The 23,214-nt window shown below is 47.2% G+C and overlaps 38 non-coding genes across 38 annotated transcripts; all 38 read right to left on the bottom strand.

The window, feature by feature from the left end:
* Positions 1 to 1,104: 1,104 nt before the first annotated feature.
* Positions 1,105 to 1,216, bottom strand: TRNAL-CAA (transfer RNA leucine (anticodon CAA)). Its single transcript has 2 exons — positions 1,179 to 1,216; positions 1,105 to 1,150 (listed from the first exon to the last, which is right to left on the bottom strand). It is a non-coding gene; the product is annotated as a tRNA-Leu (tRNA).
* A 292-nt stretch (positions 1,217 to 1,508) lies between these two features.
* On the bottom strand, positions 1,509 to 1,581 carry TRNAV-AAC (transfer RNA valine (anticodon AAC)). The gene has a single exon. It is a non-coding gene; the product is annotated as a tRNA-Val (tRNA).
* Positions 1,582 to 1,966: 385 nt separating this feature from the next.
* On the bottom strand, positions 1,967 to 2,038 carry TRNAP-AGG (transfer RNA proline (anticodon AGG)). The gene has a single exon. It is a non-coding gene; the product is annotated as a tRNA-Pro (tRNA).
* Positions 2,039 to 2,444: 406 nt separating this feature from the next.
* On the bottom strand, positions 2,445 to 2,517 carry TRNAV-UAC (transfer RNA valine (anticodon UAC)). Its single transcript has one exon. It is a non-coding gene; the product is annotated as a tRNA-Val (tRNA).
* Positions 2,518 to 2,893: 376 nt separating this feature from the next.
* TRNAP-UGG (transfer RNA proline (anticodon UGG)) lies at positions 2,894 to 2,965 on the bottom strand. The gene has a single exon. It is a non-coding gene; the product is annotated as a tRNA-Pro (tRNA).
* Positions 2,966 to 3,897: 932 nt separating this feature from the next.
* Positions 3,898 to 4,009, bottom strand: TRNAL-CAA (transfer RNA leucine (anticodon CAA)). Its single transcript has 2 exons — positions 3,972 to 4,009; positions 3,898 to 3,943 (listed from the first exon to the last, which is right to left on the bottom strand). It is a non-coding gene; the product is annotated as a tRNA-Leu (tRNA).
* Positions 4,010 to 4,302: 293 nt separating this feature from the next.
* On the bottom strand, positions 4,303 to 4,375 carry TRNAV-AAC (transfer RNA valine (anticodon AAC)). The gene has a single exon. It is a non-coding gene; the product is annotated as a tRNA-Val (tRNA).
* Positions 4,376 to 4,760: 385 nt separating this feature from the next.
* On the bottom strand, positions 4,761 to 4,832 carry TRNAP-AGG (transfer RNA proline (anticodon AGG)). The gene has a single exon. It is a non-coding gene; the product is annotated as a tRNA-Pro (tRNA).
* Positions 4,833 to 5,238: 406 nt separating this feature from the next.
* On the bottom strand, positions 5,239 to 5,311 carry TRNAG-UCC (transfer RNA glycine (anticodon UCC)). Its single transcript has one exon. It is a non-coding gene; the product is annotated as a tRNA-Gly (tRNA).
* Positions 5,312 to 5,687: 376 nt separating this feature from the next.
* On the bottom strand, positions 5,688 to 5,759 carry TRNAP-UGG (transfer RNA proline (anticodon UGG)). The gene has a single exon. It is a non-coding gene; the product is annotated as a tRNA-Pro (tRNA).
* Positions 5,760 to 6,691: 932 nt separating this feature from the next.
* On the bottom strand, positions 6,692 to 6,803 carry TRNAL-CAA (transfer RNA leucine (anticodon CAA)). Its single transcript has 2 exons — positions 6,766 to 6,803; positions 6,692 to 6,737 (listed from the first exon to the last, which is right to left on the bottom strand). It is a non-coding gene; the product is annotated as a tRNA-Leu (tRNA).
* A 751-nt stretch (positions 6,804 to 7,554) lies between these two features.
* TRNAP-AGG (transfer RNA proline (anticodon AGG)) lies at positions 7,555 to 7,626 on the bottom strand. Its single transcript has one exon. It is a non-coding gene; the product is annotated as a tRNA-Pro (tRNA).
* Positions 7,627 to 8,032: 406 nt separating this feature from the next.
* TRNAV-UAC (transfer RNA valine (anticodon UAC)) lies at positions 8,033 to 8,105 on the bottom strand. Its single transcript has one exon. It is a non-coding gene; the product is annotated as a tRNA-Val (tRNA).
* A 376-nt stretch (positions 8,106 to 8,481) lies between these two features.
* TRNAP-UGG (transfer RNA proline (anticodon UGG)) lies at positions 8,482 to 8,553 on the bottom strand. Its single transcript has one exon. It is a non-coding gene; the product is annotated as a tRNA-Pro (tRNA).
* Positions 8,554 to 9,485: 932 nt separating this feature from the next.
* On the bottom strand, positions 9,486 to 9,597 carry TRNAL-CAA (transfer RNA leucine (anticodon CAA)). Its single transcript has 2 exons — positions 9,560 to 9,597; positions 9,486 to 9,531 (listed from the first exon to the last, which is right to left on the bottom strand). It is a non-coding gene; the product is annotated as a tRNA-Leu (tRNA).
* A 292-nt stretch (positions 9,598 to 9,889) lies between these two features.
* TRNAV-AAC (transfer RNA valine (anticodon AAC)) lies at positions 9,890 to 9,962 on the bottom strand. Its single transcript has one exon. It is a non-coding gene; the product is annotated as a tRNA-Val (tRNA).
* A 385-nt stretch (positions 9,963 to 10,347) lies between these two features.
* Positions 10,348 to 10,419, bottom strand: TRNAP-AGG (transfer RNA proline (anticodon AGG)). The gene has a single exon. It is a non-coding gene; the product is annotated as a tRNA-Pro (tRNA).
* Positions 10,420 to 10,825: 406 nt separating this feature from the next.
* TRNAV-UAC (transfer RNA valine (anticodon UAC)) lies at positions 10,826 to 10,898 on the bottom strand. The gene has a single exon. It is a non-coding gene; the product is annotated as a tRNA-Val (tRNA).
* Positions 10,899 to 11,274: 376 nt separating this feature from the next.
* On the bottom strand, positions 11,275 to 11,346 carry TRNAP-UGG (transfer RNA proline (anticodon UGG)). Its single transcript has one exon. It is a non-coding gene; the product is annotated as a tRNA-Pro (tRNA).
* Positions 11,347 to 12,278: 932 nt separating this feature from the next.
* TRNAL-CAA (transfer RNA leucine (anticodon CAA)) lies at positions 12,279 to 12,390 on the bottom strand. The gene is made up of 2 exons: positions 12,353 to 12,390; positions 12,279 to 12,324 (listed from the first exon to the last, which is right to left on the bottom strand). It is a non-coding gene; the product is annotated as a tRNA-Leu (tRNA).
* Positions 12,391 to 12,683: 293 nt separating this feature from the next.
* Positions 12,684 to 12,756, bottom strand: TRNAV-AAC (transfer RNA valine (anticodon AAC)). Its single transcript has one exon. It is a non-coding gene; the product is annotated as a tRNA-Val (tRNA).
* Positions 12,757 to 13,141: 385 nt separating this feature from the next.
* On the bottom strand, positions 13,142 to 13,213 carry TRNAP-AGG (transfer RNA proline (anticodon AGG)). The gene has a single exon. It is a non-coding gene; the product is annotated as a tRNA-Pro (tRNA).
* Positions 13,214 to 13,619: 406 nt separating this feature from the next.
* Positions 13,620 to 13,692, bottom strand: TRNAG-UCC (transfer RNA glycine (anticodon UCC)). Its single transcript has one exon. It is a non-coding gene; the product is annotated as a tRNA-Gly (tRNA).
* A 376-nt stretch (positions 13,693 to 14,068) lies between these two features.
* TRNAP-UGG (transfer RNA proline (anticodon UGG)) lies at positions 14,069 to 14,140 on the bottom strand. The gene has a single exon. It is a non-coding gene; the product is annotated as a tRNA-Pro (tRNA).
* A 932-nt stretch (positions 14,141 to 15,072) lies between these two features.
* Positions 15,073 to 15,184, bottom strand: TRNAL-CAA (transfer RNA leucine (anticodon CAA)). The gene is made up of 2 exons: positions 15,147 to 15,184; positions 15,073 to 15,118 (listed from the first exon to the last, which is right to left on the bottom strand). It is a non-coding gene; the product is annotated as a tRNA-Leu (tRNA).
* A 294-nt stretch (positions 15,185 to 15,478) lies between these two features.
* TRNAV-AAC (transfer RNA valine (anticodon AAC)) lies at positions 15,479 to 15,551 on the bottom strand. The gene has a single exon. It is a non-coding gene; the product is annotated as a tRNA-Val (tRNA).
* Positions 15,552 to 15,936: 385 nt separating this feature from the next.
* TRNAP-AGG (transfer RNA proline (anticodon AGG)) lies at positions 15,937 to 16,008 on the bottom strand. Its single transcript has one exon. It is a non-coding gene; the product is annotated as a tRNA-Pro (tRNA).
* Positions 16,009 to 16,414: 406 nt separating this feature from the next.
* On the bottom strand, positions 16,415 to 16,487 carry TRNAV-UAC (transfer RNA valine (anticodon UAC)). Its single transcript has one exon. It is a non-coding gene; the product is annotated as a tRNA-Val (tRNA).
* Positions 16,488 to 16,863: 376 nt separating this feature from the next.
* Positions 16,864 to 16,935, bottom strand: TRNAP-UGG (transfer RNA proline (anticodon UGG)). Its single transcript has one exon. It is a non-coding gene; the product is annotated as a tRNA-Pro (tRNA).
* Positions 16,936 to 17,867: 932 nt separating this feature from the next.
* TRNAL-CAA (transfer RNA leucine (anticodon CAA)) lies at positions 17,868 to 17,979 on the bottom strand. Its single transcript has 2 exons — positions 17,942 to 17,979; positions 17,868 to 17,913 (listed from the first exon to the last, which is right to left on the bottom strand). It is a non-coding gene; the product is annotated as a tRNA-Leu (tRNA).
* Positions 17,980 to 18,272: 293 nt separating this feature from the next.
* TRNAV-AAC (transfer RNA valine (anticodon AAC)) lies at positions 18,273 to 18,345 on the bottom strand. The gene has a single exon. It is a non-coding gene; the product is annotated as a tRNA-Val (tRNA).
* Positions 18,346 to 19,208: 863 nt separating this feature from the next.
* TRNAV-UAC (transfer RNA valine (anticodon UAC)) lies at positions 19,209 to 19,281 on the bottom strand. The gene has a single exon. It is a non-coding gene; the product is annotated as a tRNA-Val (tRNA).
* A 376-nt stretch (positions 19,282 to 19,657) lies between these two features.
* Positions 19,658 to 19,729, bottom strand: TRNAP-UGG (transfer RNA proline (anticodon UGG)). The gene has a single exon. It is a non-coding gene; the product is annotated as a tRNA-Pro (tRNA).
* A 932-nt stretch (positions 19,730 to 20,661) lies between these two features.
* TRNAL-CAA (transfer RNA leucine (anticodon CAA)) lies at positions 20,662 to 20,773 on the bottom strand. The gene is made up of 2 exons: positions 20,736 to 20,773; positions 20,662 to 20,707 (listed from the first exon to the last, which is right to left on the bottom strand). It is a non-coding gene; the product is annotated as a tRNA-Leu (tRNA).
* Positions 20,774 to 21,067: 294 nt separating this feature from the next.
* TRNAV-AAC (transfer RNA valine (anticodon AAC)) lies at positions 21,068 to 21,140 on the bottom strand. The gene has a single exon. It is a non-coding gene; the product is annotated as a tRNA-Val (tRNA).
* Positions 21,141 to 21,525: 385 nt separating this feature from the next.
* On the bottom strand, positions 21,526 to 21,597 carry TRNAP-AGG (transfer RNA proline (anticodon AGG)). Its single transcript has one exon. It is a non-coding gene; the product is annotated as a tRNA-Pro (tRNA).
* Positions 21,598 to 22,003: 406 nt separating this feature from the next.
* TRNAV-UAC (transfer RNA valine (anticodon UAC)) lies at positions 22,004 to 22,076 on the bottom strand. The gene has a single exon. It is a non-coding gene; the product is annotated as a tRNA-Val (tRNA).
* A 376-nt stretch (positions 22,077 to 22,452) lies between these two features.
* Positions 22,453 to 22,524, bottom strand: TRNAP-UGG (transfer RNA proline (anticodon UGG)). The gene has a single exon. It is a non-coding gene; the product is annotated as a tRNA-Pro (tRNA).
* Between the last annotated feature and the right edge of the window lie 690 nt (positions 22,525 to 23,214).

Here is a 23,214-nt window from a genome sequence, read left to right as displayed (position 1 = left end):
CGTGCAGGGTAAGGAACCTTCTCGACATACACAGCGTCTTATAGCATTGAAAAGAAGAAAGGCTCCTATATGACAAGCAGCCTGAAAAATTCCACAGGATGGGCTCGTCCGGGATTTGAACCCGGGACCTCTCGCACCCAAAGCAAGAATCATACCCCTAGACCAACGAGCCAGAGTGGCCAGGAGACATTTTGAACAATTACTGAAGCGTCTTTCTGAAAACAGCAGGGCTATTTGGCTCGTCTCCCTATAAGTGAGCCACACAAAGTCATGTTTTCTCTCAAGTTGTTGTTTTTTCACTCCAGCAAGGAAGGGGGCAGCCAATCTCCTATCGGCCAGTGAGCAGTAAAAAAGCACAGATGAGAACAGCAAGCACTTTCTGGCACTTGTACTCCTCTGCAAGTCCTGGACCCTTGCTCCATAGACTTCCACACCAGAAGCAATGAAGGGCCCACCATTTCTTGCGCCTGAGAAAGAGGTGTTTGATATTTGGATTCAAACGCGCTCGCTCAGCGCTCGATCAGGCGAGATCAGGCGAGATTTATATGAGTGGCTCACAGGCCTGAAACATTCACCTGGGAGACCCAGAGTGGCTGACTTCCCAGTATGGCCATTGTTGGGCGAGTCTCCTCCTTTCCTCCTGCCTCAATCTAGAATTGGCTGCAAATCACAAGAGGGAGTGCAATGTCCGTGTGTAGTGCCTACTCCCAGCTACCTCTCTGTCTTCCTTATGTAAATTAGAATTTGCAAGGGGGGACCATTGGCAATCTGCTCCTCCCACATAACCAGGAAGCCCTGTTGAACATGTCTGCCTGTGTTGTTGCAGGGACAGTGCCTTCTCTGCCCAAAAGGTGGCAGGAGAGCCTCACAACAAATGATGGGATCAACTGCTTATTTCGAAACCCAGCATGGCAGTTACTGTGATGGAGTGCAAATGTAATGGAAGGTGTGCCTGAGGTGTCCCTTTCAGAAATACATGGAATTGTGATTGAGGGCCCAGCCTGGTGGATTTCTCTTTATTTATTACAGGTTCCTGTAAATATTGTGGTGTGTCTGGGGAATGCACTGCAAAAATTAGGAAGACTTAAGGGTGTAAAAGGGAACTGTCAGAAGTGGGATTTGAACCCACGCCTCAATGAGGAGACCAGAAGGCTCAGCATCACTGAAGATCAAGCTCTCTTGGGTCTGGCGCCTTAGACCACTCGGCCATCCTGACGGCTCAGGGTGTACTTAGTTCTGACTTTTCTGTCTGCACCTGCCAACGTTTCCACTTACAACGTTCACAGAAATGTCACAGGTGTAAAGGCCCCAACAATACAACATAGCTCACACAAAATAAAAATAGGCCCCAGAACATCCCCCAGATGATCGATGGAGATAACTTTGTTTCGTCTGCAAAGGTAAAAAAAAATTCTCGCGGCTCACTGTGTTCAAAGACCACCTCTTCTTAAACTTGCATTGAGATAATAAGGTTTTAGAGTGTGCACAAAAAAGCATCCAATGCACAGTGTTTCTGCCCGGTCTCGAACCGGGGACCTTTCGCGTGTTAGGCGAACGTGATGACCACTACACTACAGAAACTACCTTGGTGCTTTCTACTGTTAGAGGAAAGTTTCTCTCAAGCCTTCACCCTACTTCTATTCTGCTGTATCAGCAGCGGCTCAGAATGTGCAGAACAAGTGTGAAAACCTCAGAGATATCATCCAACATGCTTGCAATTAGACGTATTCAAAACTCACTTGTGCAGGCATCGACAGGCAAATATCTGATGCCTAAATGCCAGCGAGTACAGCTTGGGAAAGCATCACCTGGGACACACTGAGACTAAGCAGGTAGGCAGATAAAGCATGGTGATCCATTTTTCTTCTGAGGTTAGAAATATGTTGTGCAACAATGCACCCAGTATAACGAGAAATAGTCAGGCATAGTGCATTTTTAGTAGGGTTTGTATGTTTACCTCTAAAAAGGGCTCGTCTGGGATTTGAACCCGGGACTTCTCGCACCCTAAGCGAGAATCATACCCCTAGACCAACGAGCCACGCAAGAGTCACCTCTGACACGGCTCCAGGGGTTAGTGGCAGCTAGCCAGTACATGCTGCTCTGTTCTGCAATATGATTGCTGTCTTTTCCATGACCGTCATCAAACAAGAAATTAAAAAGCCTCTGTCCTTCAGTGAGTTTGTTTGCTTTAAGTGTCTGCTCGTGGTGAGGACAAGAGAAGCATTTCTTCTCTCATGCCTTGCTTTCATGAAGTAGGCCCACCCTACAGAGCAAAGTGCGAGCAAGCGAATGGCGCAAGCTATCGTCACTTCTCTTTTCGAGCTGTCACTGAGATCTCTGGAGCACACTACGTCAGGCTGGTGAGGAATAGACAGCCTCTATTATCTCAGCTTTCCTATAAAGTGAGCCAGTAAATGCAAACACTGTGAAAAACAGCAAGCTGCTGTTTCTGCCCGGTCTCGAACCAGGGACCTTTCGCGTGTAAGGCGAATGTGATAACCACTACACTACAGAAACAGACACTACCTCAGGAATCTTGTTGGCATGTATTGGGTTGGAATGCACAGACTAAGGGCCAACGTCCTTGAAGCTCAAAGTTGGGCTCTCCTTACCCGGTCTCTATTTCTTTGGAATGAGGACCACTTTTTTCCCATGAGGCGATTTTGAAACCATATCCTGAAATGACACTAGAAAAACACTTTGCATGTAATGTTCCTACACTGCTGGTCCAGCCCAGAAAAGCAGTTGCAACGAAGTCCTGCACTCCTTTATCATGTCAAAAGTGGAAAATAGCGTGCAGGGTAAGGAACCTTCTCGACATACACAGCGTCTTATAGCATTGAAAAGAAGAAAGGCTCCTATATGACAAGCAGCCTGAAAAATTCCACAGGATGGGCTCGTCCGGGATTTGAACCCGGGACCTCTCGCACCCAAAGCGAGAATCATACCCCTAGACCAACGAGCCAGAGTGGCCAGGAGACATTTTGAACAATTACTGAAGCGTCTTTCTGAAAACAGCAGGGCTATTTGGCTCGTCTCCCTATAAGTGAGCCACACAAAGTCATGTTTTCTCTCAAGTTGTTGTTTTTTCACTCCAGCAAGGAAGGGGGCAGCCAATCTCCTATCGGCCAGTGAGCAGTAAAAAGGCACAGATGAGAACAGCAAGCACTTTCTGGCACTTGTACTCCTCTGCAAGTCCTGGACCCTTGCTCCATAGACTTCCACACCAGAAGCAATGAAGGGCCCACCATTTCTTGCGCCTGAGAAAGAGGTGTTTGATATTTGGATTCAAACGCGCTCGCTCAGCGCTCGATCAGGCTCGATCAGGCGAGATTTATATGAGTGGCTCACAGGCCTGAAACATTCACCTGGGAGACCCAGAGTGGCTGACTTCCCAGTATGGCCATTGTTGGGCGAGTCTCCTCCTTTCCTCCTGCCTCAATCTAGAATTGGCTGCAAATCACAAGAGGGAGTGCAATGTCCGTGTGTAGTGCCTACTCCCAGCTACCTCTCTGTCTTCCTTATGTAAATTAGAATTTGCAAGGGGGGACCATTGGCAATCTGCTCCTCCCACATAACCAGGAAGCCCTGTTGAACATGTCTGCCTGTGTTGTTGCAGGGACAGTGCCTTCTCTGCCAAAAAGGTGGCAGGAGAGACTCACAACAAATGATGGGATCAACTGCTTATTTCGAAACCCAGCATGGCAGTTACTGTGATGGAGTGCAAATGTAATGGAAGGTGTGCCTGAGGTGTCCCTTTCAGAAATACATGGAATTGTGATTGAGGGCCCAGCCTGGTGGATTTCTCTTTATTTATTACAGGTTCCTGTAAATATTGTGGTGTGTCTGGGGAATGCACTGCAAAAATTAGGAAGACTTAAGGGTGTAAAAGGGAACTGTCAGAAGTGGGATTTGAACCCACGCCTCCATGAGGAGACCAGAAGGCTCAACATCACTGAAGATCAAGCTCTCTTGAGTCTGGCGCCGTAGACCACTCGGCCATCCTGACGGCTCAGGGTGTGCTTAGTTCTGACTTTTCTGTCTGCACCTGCCAACGTTTCCACTTACAACGTTCACAGCAATGTCACAGGTGTAAAGGCCCCAACAATACAACATAGCTTAAACAAAATAAAAATAGGCCCCAGAACATCCCCCAGATGATCGATGGAGATAACTTTGTTTCGTCTGCAAAGGTAAAAAAAAATTCTCGCGGCTCACTGTGTTCAAAGACCACCTCTTCTTAAACTTGCATTGAGATAATAAGGTTTTAGAGTGTGCACAAAAAAAGCATCCAATGCACAGTGTTTCTGCCCGGTCTCGAACCGGGGACCTTTCGCGTGTTAGGCGAACGTGATGACCACTACACTACAGAAACTACCTTGGTGGTTTCTACTGTTAGAGGAAAGTTTCTCTCAAGTCTTCACCCTACTTCTATTCTGCTGTATCAGCAGCGGCTCAGAATGTGCAGAACAAGTGTGAAAACCTCAGAGATATCATCCAACATGCTTGCAATTAGACGTATTCAAAACTCACTTGTGCAGGCATCGACAGGCAAATATCTGATGCCTAAATGCCAGCGAGTACAGCTTGGGAAAGCATCACCTGGGACACACTGAGACTAAGCAGGTAGGCAGATAAAGCATGGTGATCCATTTTTCTTCTGAGGTTAGAAATATGTTGTGCAACAATGCACCCAGTATAACGAGAAATAGTCAGGCATAGTGCATTTTTAGTAGGGTTTGTATGTTTACCTCTAAAAAGGGCTCGTCTGGGATTTGAACCCGGGACCTCTCGCACCCTAAGCGAGAATCATACCCCTAGACCAACGAGCCACACAAGAGTCACCTCTGACACGGCTCCAGGGGTTAGTGGCAGCTAGCCAGTACATGCTGCTCTGTTCTGCAATATGATTGCTGTCTTTTCCATGACCGTCATCAAACAAGAAATTAAAAAGCCTCTGTCCTTCAGACAGTTTGTTTGCTTTAAGTGTCTGCTCGTGGTGAGGACAAGAGAAGCATTTCTTCTCTCATGCCTTGCTTTCATGAAGTAGGCCCACCCTACAGAGCAAAGTGCGAGCAAGCGAATGGCGCAAGCTATCGTCACTTCTCTTTTCGAGCTGTCACTGAGATCTCTGGAGCACACTACGTCAGGCTGGTGAGGAATAGACAGCCTCTATTATCTCAGCTTTCCTATAAAGTGAGCCAGTAAATGCAAACACTGTGAAAAACAGCAAGCTGCTGTTTCTGCCCGGTCTCGAACCAGGGACCTTTCGCGTGGAAGGCGAATGTGATAACCACTACACTACAGAAACAGACACTACCTCAGGAATCTTGTTGGCATGTATTGGGTTGGAATGCACAGACTAAGGGCCAACGTCCTTGAAGCTCAAAGTTGGGCTCTCCTTACCCGGTCTCTCTTTCTTTGGAATGAGGACCACTTTTTTCCCATGAGGCGATTTTGAAACCATATCCTGAAATGACACTAGAAAAACACTTTGCATGTAATGTTCCTACACTGCTGGTCCAGCCCAGAAAAGCAGTTGCAACGAAGTCCTGCACTCCTTTATCATGTCAAAAGTGGAAAATAGCGTGCAGGGTAAGGAACCTTCTCGACATACACAGCGTCTTATAGCATTGAAAAGAAGAAAGGCTCCTATATGACAAGCAGCCTGAAAAATTCCACAGGATGGGCTCGTCCGGGATTTGAACCCGGGACCTCTCGCACCCAAAGCGAGAATCATACCCCTAGACCAACGAGCCAGAGTGGCCAGGAGACATTTTGAACAATTACTGAAGCGTCTTTCTGAAAACAGCAGGGCTATTTGGCTCGTCTCCCTATAAGTGAGCCAAACAAAGTCATGTTTTCTCTCAAGTTGTTGTTTTTTCACTCCAGCAAGGAAGGGGGCAGCCAATCTCCTATCGGCCGGTGAGCAGTAAAAAGGCACAGATGAGAACAGCAAGCACTTTCTGGCACTTGTACTCCTCTGCAAGTCCTGGACCCTTGCTCCATAGACTTCCACACCAGAAGCAATGAAGGGCCCACCATTTCTTGAGCCTGAGAAAGAGGTGTTTGATATTTGGATTCAAACGCGCTCGCTCAGCGCTCGATCAGGCGAGATCAGGCGAGATTTATATAAGTGGCTCACAGGCCTGAAACATTCACCTGGGAGACCCAGAGTGGCTGACTTCCCAGTATGGCCATTGTTGGGCGAGTCTCCTCCTTTCCTCCTGCCTCAATCTAGAATTGGCTGCAAATCACAAGAGGGAGTGCAATGTCCGTGTGTAGTGCCTACTCCCAGCTACCTCTCTGTCTTCCTTATGTAAATTAGAATTTGCAAGGGGGGACCATTGGCAATCTGCTCCTCCCACATAACCAGGAAGCCCTGTTGAACATGTCTGCCTGTGTTGTTGCAGGGACAGTGCCTTCTCTGCCCAAAAGGTGGCAGGAGAGCCTCACAACAAATGATGGGATCAACTGCTTATTTCGAAACCCAGCATGGCAGTTACTGTGATGGAGTGCAAATGTAATGGAAGGTGTGCCTGAGGTGTCCCTTTCAGAAATACATGGAATTGTGATTGAGGGCCCAGCCTGGTGGATTTCTCTTTATTTATTACAGGTTCCTGTAAATATTGTGGTGTGTCTGGGGAATGCACTGCAAAAATTAGGAAGACTTAAGGGTGTAAAAGGGAACTGTCAGAAGTGGGATTTGAACCCACGCCTCCATGAGGAGACCAGAAGGCTCAGCATCACTGAAGATCAAGCTCTCTTGAGTCTGGCGCCTTAGACCACTCGGCCATCCTGACGGCTCAGGGTGTGCTTAGTTCTGACTTTTCTGTCTGCACCTGCCAACGTTTCCACTTACAACGTTCACAGCAATGTCACAGGTGTAAAGGCCCCAACAATACAACATAGATTAAACAAAATAAAAATAGGCCCCAGAACATCCCCCAGATGATCGATGGAGATAACTTTGTTTCGTCTGCAAAGGTAAAAAAAAATTCTCGCGGCTCACTGTGTTCAAAGACCACCTCTTCTTAAACTTGCATTGAGATAATAAGGTTTTAGAGTGTGCACAAAAAAAGAATCCAATGCACAGTGTTTCTGCCCGGTCTCGAACCGGGGACCTTTCTCGTGTTAGGCGAACCTGATGACTACTACACTACAGAAACTACCTTGGTGGTTTCTATTGTTAGAGGAAAGTTTCTCTCAAGTCTTCACCCTACTTCTATTCTGCTGTATCAGCAGCGGCTCAGAATGTGCAGAACAAGTGTGAAAACCTCAGAGATATCATCCAACATGCTTGCAATTAGACGTATTCAAAACTCACTTGTGCAGGCATCGACAGGCAAATATCTGATGCCTAAATGCCAGCGAGTACAGCTTGGGAACGCATCACCTGGGACACACTGAGACTAAGCAGGTAGGCAGATAAAGCATGGTGATCCATTTTTCTTCTGAGGTTAGAAATATGTTGTGCAACAATGCACCCAGTATAACGAGAAATAGTCAGGCATAGTGCATTTTTAGTAGGGTTTGTATGTTTACCTCTAAAAAGGGCTCGTCTGGGATTTGAACCCGGGACCTCTCGCACCCTAAGCGAGAATCATACCCCTAGACCAACGAGCCACACAAGAGTCACCTCTGACACGGCTCCAGGGGTTAGTGGCAGCTAGCCAGTACATGCTGCTCTGTTCTGCAATATGATTGCTGTCTTTTCCATGACCGTCATCAAACAAGAAATTAAAAAGCCTCTGTCCTTCAGACAGTTTGTTTGCTTTAAGTGTCTGCTCGTGGTGAGGACAAGAGAAGCATTTCTTCTCTCATGCCTTGCTTTCATGAAGTAGGCCCACCCTACAGAGCAAAGTGCGAGCAAGCGAATGGCGCAAGCTATCGTCACTTCTCTTTTCGAGCTGTCACTGAGATCTCTGGAGCACACTACGTCAGGCTGGTGAGGAATAGACAGCCTCTATTATCTCAGCTTTCCTATAAAGTGAGCCAGTAAATGCAAACACTGTGAAAAACAGCAAGCTGCTGTTTCTGCCCGGTCTCGAACCAGGGACCTTTCGCGTGTAAGGCGAATGTGATAACCACTACACTACAGAAACAGACACTACCTCAGGAATCTTGTTGGCATGTATTGGGTTGGAATGCACAGACTAAGGGCCAACGTCCTTGAAGCTCAAAGTTGGGCTCTCCTTACCCGGTCTCTCTTTCTTTGGAATGAGGACCACTTTTTTCCCATGAGGCGATTTTGAAACCATATCCTGAAATGACACTAGAAAAACACTTTGCATGTAATGTTCCTACACTGCTGGTCCAGCCCAGAAAAGCAGTTGCAACGAAGTCCTGCACTCCTTTATCATGTCAAAAGTGGAAAATAGCGTGCAGGGTAAGGAACCTTCTCGACATACACAGCGTCTTATAGCATTGAAAAGAAGAAAGGCTCCTATATGACAAGCAGCCTGAAAAATTCCACAGGATGGGCTCGTCCGGGATTTGAACCCGGGACCTCTCGCACCCAAAGCGAGAATCATACCCCTAGACCAACGAGCCAGAGTGGCCAGGAGACATTTTGAACAATTACTGAAGCGTCTTTCTGAAAACAGCAGGGCTATTTGGCTCGTCTCCCTATAAGTGAGCCACACAAAGTCATGTTTTCTCTCAAGTTGTTGTTTTTTCACTCCAGCAAGGAAGGGGGCAGCCAATCTCCTATCGGCCAGTGAGCAGTAAAAAGGCACAGATGAGAACAGCAAGCACTTTCTGGCACTTGTACTCCTCTGCAAGTCCTGGACCCTTGCTCCATAGACTTCCACACCAGAAGCAATGAAGGGCCCACCATTTCTTGCGCCTGAGAAAGAGGTGTTTGATATTTGGATTCAAACGCGCTCGCTCAGCGCTCGATCAGGCGAGATCAGGCGAGATTTATATGAGTGGCTCACAGGCCTGAAACATTCACCTGGGAGACCCAGAGTGGCTGACTTCCCAGTATGGCCATTGTTGGGCGAGTCTCCTCCTTTCCTCCTGCCTCAATCTAGAATTGGCTGCAAATCACAAGAGGGAGTGCAATGTCCGTGTGTAGTGCCTACTCCCAGATACCTCTCTGTCTTCCTTATGTAAATTAGAATTTGCAAGGGGGGACCATTGGCAATCTGCTTCTCCCACATAACCAGGAAGCCCTGTTGAACATGTCTGCCTGTGTTGTTGCAGGGACAGTGCCTTCTCTGCCCAAAAGGTGGCAGGAGAGCCTCACAACAAATGATGGGATCAACTGCTTATTTCGAAACCCAGCATGGCAGTTACTGTGATGGAGTGCAAATGTAATGGAAGGTGTGCCTGAGGTGTCCCTTTCAGAAATACATGGAATTGTGATTGAGGGCCCAGCCTGGTGGATTTCTCTTTATTTATTACAGGTTCCTGTAAATATTGTGGTGTGTCTGGGGAATGCACTGCAAAAATTAGGAAGACTTAAGGGTGTAAAAGGGAACTGTCAGAAGTGGGATTTGAACCCACGCCTCAATGAGGAGACCAGAAGGCTCAGCATCACTGAAGATCAAGCTCTCTTGGGTCTGGCGCCTTAGACCACTCGGCCATCCTGACGGCTCAGGGTGTACTTAGTTCTGACTTTTCTGTCTGCACCTGCCAACGTTTCCACTTACAACGTTCACAGCAATGTCACAGGTGTAAAGGCCCCAACAATACAACATAGCTTAAACAAAATAAAAATAGGCCCCAGAACATCCCCCAGATGATCGATGGAGATAACTTTGTTTCGTCTGCAAAGGTAAAAAAAAATTCTCGCGGCTCACTGTGTTCAAAGACCACCTCTTCTTAAACTTGCATTGAGATAATAAGGTTTTAGAGTGTGCACAAAAAAGCATCCAATGCACAGTGTTTCTGCCCGGTCTCGAACCGGGGACCTTTCGCGTGTTAGGCGAACGTGATGACCACTACACTACAGAAACTACCTTTGTTGTTTCTACTGTTAGAGGAAAGTTTATCTCAAGTCTTCACCCTACTTCTATTCTGCTGTATCAGCAGCGGCTCAGAATGTGCAGAACAAGTGTGAAAACCTCAGAGATATCATCCAACATGCTTGCAATTAGACGTATTCAAAACTCACTTGTGCAGGCATCGACAGGCAAATATCTGATGCCTAAATGCCAGCGAGTACAGCTTGGGAAAGCATCACCTGGGACACACTGAGACTAAGCAGGTAGGCAGATAAAGCATGGTGATCCATTTTTCTTCTGAGGTTAGAAATATGTTGTGCAACAATGCACCCAGTATAACGAGAAATAGTCAGGCATAGTGCATTTTTAGTAGGGTTTGTATGTTTACCTCTAAAAAGGGCTCGTCTGGGATTTGAACCCGGGACCTCTCGCACCCTAAGCGAGAATCATACCCCTAGACCAACGAGCCACACAAGAGTCACCTCTGACACGGCTCCAGGGGTTAGTGGCAGCTAGCCAGTACATGCTGCTCTGTTCTGCAATATGATTGCTGTCTTTTCCATGACCGTCATCAAACAAGAAATTAAAAAGCCTCTGTCCTTCAGACAGTTTGTTTGCTTTAAGTGTCTGCTCGTGGTGAGGACAAGAGAAGCATTTCTTCTCTCATGCCTTGCTTTCATGAAGTAGGCCCACCCTACAGAGCAAAGTGCGAGCAAGCGAATGGCGCAAGCTATCGTCACTTCTCTTTTCGAGCTGTCACTGAGATCTCTGGAGCACACTACGTCAGGCTGGTGAGGAATAGACAGCCTCTATTATCTCAGCTTTCCTATAAAGTGAGCCAGTAAATGCAAACACTGTGAAAAACAGCAAGCTGCTGTTTCTGCCCGGTCTCGAACCAGGGACCTTTCGCGTGTAAGGCGAATGTGATAACCACTACACTACAGAAACAGACACTACCTCAGGAATCTTGTTGGCATGTATTGGGTTGGAATGCACAGACTAAGGGCCAACGTCCTTGAAGCTCAAAGTTGGGCTCTCCTTACCCGGTCTCTATTTCTTTGGAATGAGGACCACTTTTTTCCCATGAGGCGATTTTGAAACCATATCCTGAAATGACACTAGAAAAACACTTTGCATGTAATGTTCCTACACTGCTGGTCCAGCCCAGAAAAGCAGTTGCAACGAAGTCCTGCACTCCTTTATCATGTCAAAAGTGGAAAATAGCGTGCAGGGTAAGGAACCTTCTCGACATACACAGCGTCTTATAGCATTGAAAAGAAGAAAGGCTCCTATATGACAAGCAGCCTGAAAAATTCCACAGGATGGGCTCGTCCGGGATTTGAACCCGGGACCTCTCGCACCCAAAGCGAGAATCATACCCCTAGACCAACGAGCCAGAGTGGCCAGGAGACATTTTGAACAATTACTGAAGCGTCTTTCTGAAAACAGCAGGGCTATTTGGCTCGTCTCCCTATAAGTGAGCCACACAAAGTCATGTTTTCTCTCAAGTTGTTGTTTTTTCACTCCAGCAAGGAAGGGGGCAGCCAATCTCCTATCGGCCAGTGAGCAGTAAAAAGGCACAGATGAGAACAGCAAGCACTTTCTGGCACTTGTACTCCTCTGCAAGTCCTGGACCCTTGCTCCATAGACTTCCACACCAGAAGCAATGAAGGGCCCACCATTTCTTGCGCCTGAGAAAGAGGTGTTTGATATTTGGATTCAAACGCGCTCGCTCAGCGCTCGATCAGGCTCGATCAGGCGAGATTTATATGAGTGGCTCACAGGCCTGAAACATTCACCTGGGAGACCCAGAGTGGCTGACTTCCCAGTATGGCCATTGTTGGGCGAGTCTCCTCCTTTCCTCCTGCCTCAATCTAGAATTGGCTGCAAATCACAAGAGGGAGTGCAATGTCCGTGTGTAGTGCCTACTCCCAGCTACCTCTCTGTCTTCCTTATGTAAATTAGAATTTGCAAGGGGGGACCATTGGCAATCTGCTCCTCCCACATAACCAGGAAGCCCTGTTGAACATGTCTGCCTGTGTTGTTGCAGGGACAGTGCCTTCTCTGCCAAAAAGGTGGCAGGAGAGACTCACAACAAATGATGGGATCAACTGCTTATTTCGAAACCCAGCATGGCAGTTACTGTGATGGAGTGCAAATGTAATGGAAGGTGTGCCTGAGGTGTCCCTTTCAGAAATACATGGAATTGTGATTGAGGGCCCAGCCTGGTGGATTTCTCTTTATTTATTACAGGTTCCTGTAAATATTGTGGTGTGTCTGGGGAATGCACTGCAAAAATTAGGAAGACTTAAGGGTGTAAAAGGGAACTGTCAGAAGTGGGATTTGAACCCACGCCTCCATGAGGAGACCAGAAGGCTCAACATCACTGAAGATCAAGCTCTCTTGAGTCTGGCGCCGTAGACCACTCGGCCATCCTGACGGCTCAGGGTGTGCTTAGTTCTGACTTTTCTGTCTGCACCTGCCAACGTTTCCACTTACAACGTTCACAGCAATGTCACAGGTGTAAAGGCCCCAACAATACAACATAGCTTAAACAAAATAAAAATAGGCCCCAGAACATCCCCCAGATGATCGATGGAGATAACTTTGTTTCGTCTGCAAAGGTAAAAAAAAATTCTCGCGGCTCACTGTGTTCAAAGACCACCTCTTCTTAAACTTGCATTGAGATAATAAGGTTTTAGAGTGTGCACAAAAAAAGCATCCAATGCACAGTGTTTCTGCCCGGTCTCGAACCGGGGACCTTTCGCGTGTTAGGCGAACGTGATGACCACTACACTACAGAAACTACCTTGGTGGTTTCTACTGTTAGAGGAAAGTTTCTCTCAAGTCTTCACCCTACTTCTATTCTGCTGTATCAGCAGCGGCTCAGAATGTGCAGAACAAGTGTGAAAACCTCAGAGATATCATCCAACATGCTTGCAATTAGACGTATTCAAAACTCACTTGTGCAGGCATCGACAGGCAAATATCTGATGCCTAAATGCCAGCGAGTACAGCTTGGGAAAGCATCACCTGGGACACACTGAGACTAAGCAGGTAGGCAGATAAAGCATGGTGATCCATTTTTCTTCTGAGGTTAGAAATATGTTGTGCAACAATGCACCCAGTATAACGAGAAATAGTCAGGCATAGTGCATTTTTAGTAGGGTTTGTATGTTTACCTCTAAAAAGGGCTCGTCTGGGATTTGAACCCGGGACCTCTCGCACCCTAAGCGAGAATCATACCCCTAGACCAACGAGCCACACAAGAGTCACCTCTGACACGGCTCCAGGGGTTAGTGGCAGCTAGCCAGTACATGCTGCTCTGTTCTGCAATATGATTGCTGTCTTTTCCATGACCGTCATCAAACAAGAAATTAAAAAGCCTCTGTCCTTCAGACAGTTTGTTTGCTTTAAGTGTCTGCTCGTGGTGAGGACAAGAGAAGCATTTCTTCTCTCATGCCTTGCTTTCATGAAGTAGGCCCACCCTACAGAGCAAAGTGCGAGCAAGCGAATGGCGCAAGCTATCGTCACTTCTCTTTTCGAGCTGTCACTGAGATCTCTGGAGCACACTACGTCAGGCTGGTGAGGAATAGACAGCCTCTATTATCTCAGCTTTCCTATAAAGTGAGCCAGTAAATGCAAACACTGTGAAAAACAGCAAGCTGCTGTTTCTGCCCGGTCTCGAACCAGGGACCTTTCGCGTGGAAGGCGAATGTGATAACCACTACACTACAGAAACAGACACTACCTCAGGAATCTTGTTGGCATGTATTGGGTTGGAATGCACAGACTAAGGGCCAACGTCCTTGAAGCTCAAAGTTGGGCTCTCCTTACCCGGTCTCTCTTTCTTTGGAATGAGGACCACTTTTTTCCCATGAGGCGATTTTGAAACCATATCCTGAAATGACACTAGAAAAACACTTTGCATGTAATGTTCCTACACTGCTGGTCCAGCCCAGAAAAGCAGTTGCAACGAAGTCCTGCACTCCTTTATCATGTCAAAAGTGGAAAATAGCGTGCAGGGTAAGGAACCTTCTCGACATACACAGCGTCTTATAGCATTGAAAAGAAGAAAGGCTCCTATATGACAAGCAGCCTGAAAAATTCCACAGGATGGGCTCGTCCGGGATTTGAACCCGGGACCTCTCGCACCCAAAGCGAGAATCATACCCCTAGACCAACGAGCCAGAGTGGCCAGGAGACATTTTGAACAATTACTGAAGCGTCTTTCTGAAAACAGCAGGGCTATTTGGCTCGTCTCCCTATAAGTGAGCCAAACAAAGTCATGTTTTCTCTCAAGTTGTTGTTTTTTCACTCCAGCAAGGAAGGGGGCAGCCAATCTCCTATCGGCCGGTGAGCAGTAAAAAGGCACAGATGAGAACAGCAAGCACTTTCTGGCACTTGTACTCCTCTGCAAGTCCTGGACCCTTGCTCCATAGACTTCCACACCAGAAGCAATGAAGGGCCCACCATTTCTTGAGCCTGAGAAAGAGGTGTTTGATATTTGGATTCAAACGCGCTCGCTCAGCGCTCGATCAGGCGAGATCAGGCGAGATTTATATAAGTGGCTCACAGGCCTGAAACATTCACCTGGGAGACCCAGAGTGGCTGACTTCCCAGTATGGCCATTGTTGGGCGAGTCTCCTCCTTTCCTCCTGCCTCAATCTAGAATTGGCTGCAAATCACAAGAGGGAGTGCAATGTCCGTGTGTAGTGCCTACTCCCAGCTACCTCTCTGTCTTCCTTATGTAAATTAGAATTTGCAAGGGGGGACCATTGGCAATCTGCTCCTCCCACATAACCAGGAAGCCCTGTTGAACATGTCTGCCTGTGTTGTTGCAGGGACAGTGCCTTCTCTGCCCAAAAGGTGGCAGGAGAGCCTCACAACAAATGATGGGATCAACTGCTTATTTCGAAACCCAGCATGGCAGTTACTGTGATGGAGTGCAAATGTAATGGAAGGTGTGCCTGAGGTGTCCCTTTCAGAAATACATGGAATTGTGATTGAGGGCCCAGCCTGGTGGATTTCTCTTTATTTATTACAGGTTCCTGTAAATATTGTGGTGTGTCTGGGGAATGCACTGCAAAAATTAGGAAGACTTAAGGGTGTAAAAGGGAACTGTCAGAAGTGGGATTTGAACCCACGCCTCCATGAGGAGACCAGAAGGCTCAGCATCACTGAAGATCAAGCTCTCTTGAGTCTGGCGCCTTAGACCACTCGGCCATCCTGACGGCTCAGGGTGTGCTTAGTTCTGACTTTTCTGTCTGCACCTGCCAACGTTTCCACTTACAACGTTCACAGCAATGTCACAGGTGTAAAGGCCCCAACAATACAACATAGCTTAAACAAAATAAAAATAGGCCCCAGAACATCCCCCAGATGATCGATGGAGATAACTTTGTTTCGTCTGCAAAGGTAAAAAAAAATTCTCGCGGCTCACTGTGTTCAAAGACCACCTCTTCTTAAACTTGCATTGAGATAATAAGGTTTTAGAGTGTGCACAAAAAAAAGAATCCAATGCACAGTGTTTCTGCCCGGTCTCGAACCGGGGACCTTTCGCGTGTTAGGCGAACCTGATGACTACTACACTACAGAAACTACCTTGGTGGTTTCTATTGTTAGAGGAAAGTTTCTCTCAAGTCTTCACCCTACTTCTATTCTGCTGTATCAGCAGCGGCTCAGAATGTGCAGAACAAGTGTGAAAACCTCAGAGATATCATCCAACATGCTTGCAATTAGACGTATTCAAAACTCACTTGTGCAGGCATCGACAGGCAAATATCTGATGCCTAAATGCCAGCGAGTACAGCTTGGGAACGCATCACCTGGGACACACTGAGACTAAGCAGGTAGGCAGATAAAGCATGGTGATCCATTTTTCTTCTGAGGTTAGAAATATGTTGTGCAACAATGCACCCAGTATAACGAGAAATAGTCAGGCATAGTGCATTTTTAGTAGGGTTTGTATGTTTACCTCTAAAAAGGGCTCGTCTGGGATTTGAACCCGGGACCTCTCGCACCCTAAGCGAGAATCATACCCCTAGACCAACGAGCCACACAAGAGTCACCTCTGACACGGCTCCAGGGGTTAGTGGCAGCTAGCCAGTACATGCTGCTCTGTTCTGCAATATGATTGCTGTCTTTTCCATGACCGTCATCAAACAAGAAATTAAAAAGCCTCTGTCCTTCAGACAGTTTGTTTGCTTTAAGTGTCTGCTCGTGGTGAGGACAAGAGAAGCATTTCTTCTCTCATGCCTTGCTTTCATGAAGTAGGCCCACCCTACAGAGCAAAGTGCGAGCAAGCGAATGGCGCAAGCTATCGTCACTTCTCTTTTCGAGCTGTCACTGAGATCTCTGGAGCACACTACGTCAGGCTGGTGAGGAATAGACAGCCTCTATTATCTCAGCTTTCCTATAAAGTGAGCCAGTAAATGCAAACACTGTGAAAAACAGCAAGCTGCTGTTTCTGCCCGGTCTCGAACCAGGGACCTTTCGCGTGTAAGGCGAATGTGATAACCACTACACTACAGAAACAGACACTACCTCAGGAATCTTGTTGGCATGTATTGGGTTGGAATGCACAGACTAAGGGCCAACGTCCTTGAAGCTCAAAGTTGGGCTCTCCTTACCCGGTCTCTCTTTCTTTGGAATGAGGACCACTTTTTTCCCATGAGGCGATTTTGAAACCATATCCTGAAATGACACTAGAAAAACACTTTGCATGTAATGTTCCTACACTGCTGGTCCAGCCCAGAAAAGCAGTTGCAACGAAGTCCTGCACTCCTTTATCATGTCAAAAGTGGAAAATAGCGTGCAGGGTAAGGAACCTTCTCGACATACACAGCGTCTTATAGCATTGAAAAGAAGAAAGGCTCCTATATGACAAGCAGCCTGAAAAATTCCACAGGATGGGCTCGTCCGGGATTTGAACCCGGGACCTCTCGCACCCAAAGCGAGAATCATACCCCTAGACCAACGAGCCAGAGTGGCCAGGAGACATTTTGAACAATTACTGAAGCGTCTTTCTGAAAACAGCAGGGCTATTTGGCTCGTCTCCCTATAAGTGAGCCAAACAAAGTCATGTTTTCTCTCAAGTTGTTGTTTTTTCACTCCAGCAAGGAAGGGGGCAGCCAATCTCCTATCGGCCGGTGAGCAGTAAAAAGGCACAGATGAGAACAGCAAGCACTTTCTGGCACTTGTACTCCTCTGCAAGTCCTGGACCCTTGCTCCATAGACTTCCACACCAGAAGCAATGAAGGGCCCACCATTTCTTGAGCCTGAGAAAGAGGTGTTTGATATTTGGATTCAAACGCGCTCGCTCAGCGCTCGATCAGGCGAGATCAGGCGAGATTTATATAAGTGGCTCACAGGCCTGAAACATTCACCTGGGAGACCCAGAGTGGCTGACTTCCCAGTATGGCCATTGTTGGGCGAGTCTCCTCCTTTCCTCCTGCCTCAATCTAGAATTGGCTGCAAATCACAAGAGGGAGTGCAATGTCCGTGTGTAGTGCCTACTCCCAGCTACCTCTCTGTCTTCCTTATGTAAATTAGAATTTGCAAGGGGGGACCATTGGCAATCTGCTCCTCCCACATAACCAGGAAGCCCTGTTGAACATGTCTGCCTGTGTTGTTGCAGGGACAGTGCCTTCTCTGCCCAAAAGGTGGCAGGAGAGCCTCACAACAAATGATGGGATCAACTGCTTATTTCGAAACCCAGCATGGCAGTTACTGTGATGGAGTGCAAATGTAATGGAAGGTGTGCCTGAGGTGTCCCTTTCAGAAATACATGGAATTGTGATTGAGGGCCCAGCCTGGTGGATTTCTCTTTATTTATTACAGGTTCCTGTAAATATTGTGGTGTGTCTGGGGAATGCACTGCAAAAATTAGGAAGACTTAAGGGTGTAAAAGGGAACTGTCAGAAGTGGGATTTGAACCCACGCCTCCATGAGGAGACCAGAAGGCTCAGCATCACTGAAGATCAAGCTCTCTTGAGTCTGGCGCCTTAGACCACTCGGCCATCCTGACGGCTCAGGGTGTGCTTAGTTCTGACTTTTCTGTCTGCACCTGCCAACGTTTCCACTTACAACGTTCACAGCAATGTCACAGGTGTAAAGGCCCCAACAATACAACATAGATTAAACAAAATAAAAATAGGCCCCAGAACATCCCCCAGATGATCGATGGAGATAACTTTGTTTCGTCTGCAAAGGTAAAAAAAAATTCTCGCGGCTCACTGTGTTCAAAGACCACCTCTTCTTAAACTTGCATTGAGATAATAAGGTTTTAGAGTGTGCACAAAAAAAGAATCCAATGCACAGTGTTTCTGCCCGGTCTCGAACCGGGGACCTTTCGCGTGTTAGGCGAACCTGATGACTACTACACTACAGAAACTACCTTGGTGGTTTCTATTGTTAGAGGAAAGTTTCTCTCAAGTCTTCACCCTACTTCTATTCTGCTGTATCAGCAGCGGCTCAGAATGTGCAGAACAAGTGTGAAAACCTCAGAGATATCATCCAACATGCTTGCAATTAGACGTATTCAAAACTCACTTGTGCAGGCATCGACAGGCAAATATCTGATGCCTAAATGCCAGCGAGTACAGCTTGGGAACGCATCACCTGGGACACACTGAGACTAAGCAGGTAGGCAGATAAAGCATGGTGATCCATTTTTCTTCTGAGGTTAGAAATATGTTGTGCAACAATGCACCCAGTATAACGAGAAATAGTCAGGCATAGTGCATTTTTAGTAGGGTTTGTATGTTTACCTCTAAAAAGGGCTCGTCTGGGATTTGAACCCGGGACCTCTCGCACCCTAAGAGAGAATCATACCCCTAGACCAACGAGCCACACAAGAGTCACCTCTGACACGGCTCCAGGGGTTAGTGGCAGCTAGCCAGTACATGCTGCTCTGTTCTGCAATATGATTGCTGTCTTTTCCATGACCGTCATCAAACAAGAAATTAAAAAGCCTCTGTCCTTCAGACAGTTTGTTTGCTTTAAGTGTCTGCTCGTGGTGAGGACAAGAGAAGCATTTCTTCTCTCATGCCTTGCTTTCATGAAGTAGGCCCACCCTACAGAGCAAAGTGCGAGCAAGCGAATGGCGCAAGCTATCGTCACTTCTCTTTTCGAGCTGTCACTGAGATCTCTGGAGCACACTACGTCAGGCTGGTGAGGAATAGACAGCCTCTATTATCTCAGCTTTCCTATAAAGTGAGCCAGTAAATGCAAACACTGTGAAAAACAGCAAGCTGCTGTTTCTGCCCGGTCTCGAACCAGGGACCTTTCGCGTGTAAGGCGAATGTGATAACCACTACACTACAGAAACAGACACTACCTCAGGAATCTTGTTGGCATGTATTGGGTTGGAATGCACAGACTAAGGGCCAACGTCCTTGAAGCTCAAAGTTGGGCTCTCCTTACCCGGTCTCTCTTTCTTTGGAATGAGGACCACTTTTTTCCCATGAGGCGATTTTGAAACCATATCCTGAAATGACACTAGAAAAACACTTTGCATGTAATGTTCCTACACTGCTGGTCCAGCCCAGAAAAGCAGTTGCAACGAAGTCCTGCACTCCTTTATCATGTCAAAAGTGGAAAATAGCGTGCAGGGTAAGGAACCTTCTCGACATACACAGCGTCTTATAGCATTGAAAAGAAGAAAGGCTCCTATATGACAAGCAGCCTGAAAAATTCCACAGGATGGGCTCGTCCGGGATTTGAACCCGGGACCTCTCGCACCCAAAGCGAGAATCATACCCCTAGACCAACGAGCCAGAGTGGCCAGGAGACATTTTGAACAATTACTGAAGCGTCTTTCTGAAAACAGCAGGGCTATTTGGCTCGTCTCCCTATAAGTGAGCCACACAAAGTCATGTTTTCTCTCAAGTTGTTGTTTTTTCACTCCAGCAAGGAAGGGGGCAGCCAATCTCCTATCGGCCAGTGAGCAGTAAAAAGGCACAGATGAGAACAGCAAGCACTTTCTGGCACTTGTACTCCTCTGCAAGTCCTGGACCCTTGCTCCATAGACTTCCACACCAGAAGCAATGAAGGGCCCACCATTTCTTGCGCCTGAGAAAGAGGTGTTTGATATTTGGATTCAAACGCGCTCGCTCAGCGCTCGATCAGGCGAGATCAGGCGAGATTTATATGAGTGGCTCACAGGACTGAAACATTCACCTGGGAGACCCAGAGTGGCTGACTTCCCAGTATGGCCATTGTTGGGCGAGTCTCCTCCTTTCCTCCTGCCTCAATCTAGAATTGGCTGCAAATCACAAGAGGGAGTGCAATGTCCGTGTGTAGTGCCTACTCCCAGATACCTCTCTGTCTTCCTTATGTAAATTAGAATTTGCAAGGGGGGACCATTGGCAATCTGCTTCTCCCACATAACCAGGAAGCCCTGTTGAACATGTCTGCCTGTGTTGTTGCAGGGACAGTGCCTTCTCTGCCCAAAAGGTGGCAGGAGAGCCTCACAACAAATGATGGGATCAACTGCTTATTTCGAAACCCAGCATGGCAGTTACTGTGATGGAGTGCAAATGTAATGGAAGGTGTGCCTGAGGTGTCCCTTTCAGAAATACATGGAATTGTGATTGAGGGCCCAGCCTGGTGGATTTCTCTTTATTTATTACAGGTTCCTGTAAATATTGTGGTGTGTCTGGGGAATGCACTGCAAAAATTAGGAAGACTTAAGGGTGTAAAAGGGAACTGTCAGAAGTGGGATTTGAACCCACGCCTCCATGAGGAGACCAGAAGGCTCAGCATCACTGAAGATCAAGCTCTCTTGAGTCTGGCGCCTTAGACCACTCGGCCATCCTGACGGCTCAGGGTGTGCTTAGTTCTGACTTTTCTGTCTGCACCTGCCAACGTTTCCACTTACAACGTTCACAGCAATGTCACAGGTGTAAAGGCCCCAACAATACAACATAGCTTAAACAAAATAAAAATAGGCCCCAGAACATCCCCCAGATGATCGATGGAGATAACTTTGTTTCGTCTGCAAAGGTAAAAGAAAAATTCTTGCGGCTCACTGTGTTCAAAGACCACCTCTTCTTAAACTTGCATTGAGATAATAAGGTTTTAGAGTGTGCACAAAAAAAGAATCCAATGCACAGTGTTTCTGCCCGGTCTCGAACCGGGGACCTTTCGCGTGTTAGGCGAACGTGATGACCACTACACTACAGAAACTACCTTGGTGGTTTCTACTGTTAGAGGAAAGTTTCTCTCAAGTCTTCACCCTACTTCTATTCTGCTGTATCAGCAGCGGCTCAGAATGTGCAGAACAAGTGTGAAAACCTCAGAGATATCATCCAACATGCTTGCAATTAGACGTATTCAAAACTCACTTGTGCAGGCATCGACAGGCAAATATCTGATGCCTAAATGCCAGCGAGTACAGCTTGGGAAAGCATCACCTGGGACACACTGAGACTAAGCAGGTAGGCAGATAAAGCATGGTGATCCATTTTTCTTCTGAGGTTAGAAATATGTTGTGCAACAATGCACCCAGTATAACGAGAAATAGTCAGGCATAGTGCATTTTTAGTAGGGTTTGTATGTTTACCTCTAAAAAGGGCTCGTCTGGGATTTGAACCCGGGACCTCTCGCACCCTAAGCGAGAATCATACCCCTAGACCAACGAGCCACACAAGAGTCACCTCTGACACGGCTCCAGGGGTTAGTGGCAGCTAGCCAGTACATGCTGCTCTGTTCTGCAATATGATTGCTGTCTTTTCCATGACCGTCATCAAACAAGAAATTAAAAAGCCTCTGTCCTTCAGACAGTTTGTTTGCTTTAAGTGTCTGCTCGTGGTGAGGACAAGAGAAGCATTTCTTCTCTCATGCCTTGCTTTCATGAAGTAGGCCCACCCTACAGAGCAAAGTGCGAGCAAGCGAATGGCGCAAGCTATCGTCACTTCTCTTTTCGAGCTGTCACTGAGATCTCTGGAGCACACTACGTCAGGCTGGTGAGGAATAGACAGCCTCTATTATCTCAGCTTTCCTATAAAGTGAGCCAGTAAATGCAAACACTGTGAAAAACAGCAAGCTGCTGTTTCTGCCCGGTCTCGAACCAGGGACCTTTCGCGTGTAAGGCGAATGTGATAACCACTACACTACAGAAACAGACACTACCTCAGGAATCTTGTTGGCATGTATTGGGTTGGAATGCACAGACTAAGGGCCAACGTCCTTGAAGCTCAAAGTTGGGCTCTCCTTACCCGGTCTCTCTTTCTTTGGAATGAGGACCACTTTTTTCCCATGAGGCGATTTTGAAACCATATCCTGAAATGACACTAGAAAAACACTTTGCATGTAATGTTCCTACACTGCTGGTCCAGCCCAGAAAAGCAGTTGCAACGAAGTCCTGCACTCCTTTATCATGTCAAAAGTGGAAAATAGCGTGCAGGGTAAGGAACCTTCTCGACATACACAGCGTCTTATAGCATTGAAAAGAAGAAAGGCTCCTATATGACAAGCAGCCTGAAAAATTCCACAGGATGGGCTCGTCCGGGATTTGAACCCGGGACCTCTCGCACCCAAAGCGAGAATCATACCCCTAGACCAACGAGCCAGAGTGGCCAGGAGACATTTTGAACAATTACTGAAGCGTCTTTCTGAAAACAGCAGGGCTATTTGGCTCGTCTCCCTATAAGTGAGCCAAACAAAGTCATGTTTTCTCTCAAGTTGTTGTTTTTTCACTCCAGCAAGGAAGGGGGCAGCCAATCTCCTATCGGCCGGTGAGCAGTAAAAAGGCACAGATGAGAACAGCAAGCACTTTCTGGCACTTGTACTCCTCTGCAAGTCCTGGACCCTTGCTCCATAGACTTCCACACCAGAAGCAATGAAGGGCCCACCATTTCTTGAGCCTGAGAAAGAGGTGTTTGATATTTGGATTCAAACGCGCTCGCTCAGCGCTCGATCAGGCGAGATCAGGCGAGATTTATATAAGTGGCTCACAGGCCTGAAACATTCACCTGGGAGACCCAGAGTGGCTGACTTCCCAGTATGGCCATTGTTGGGCGAGTCTCCTCCTTTCCTCCTGCCTCAATCTAGAATTGGCTGCAAATCACAAGAGGGAGTGCAATGTCCGTGTGTAGTGCCTACTCCCAGCTACCTCTCTGTCTTCCTTATGTAAATTAGAATTTGCAAGGGGGGACCATTGGCAATCTGCTCCTCCCACATAACCAGGAAGCCCTGTTGAACATGTCTGCCTGTGTTGTTGCAGGGACAGTGCCTTCTCTGCCCAAAAGGTGGCAGGAGA

The sequence above is a fragment of the Lissotriton vulgaris genome, chromosome 10, assembly GCF_964263255.1.
Source record: "Lissotriton vulgaris chromosome 10, aLisVul1.2, whole genome shotgun sequence".
Lineage (NCBI taxonomy): Eukaryota > Metazoa > Chordata > Amphibia > Caudata > Salamandridae > Lissotriton > Lissotriton vulgaris.
This window is presented reverse-complemented; position numbering and strand designations above follow the sequence as displayed.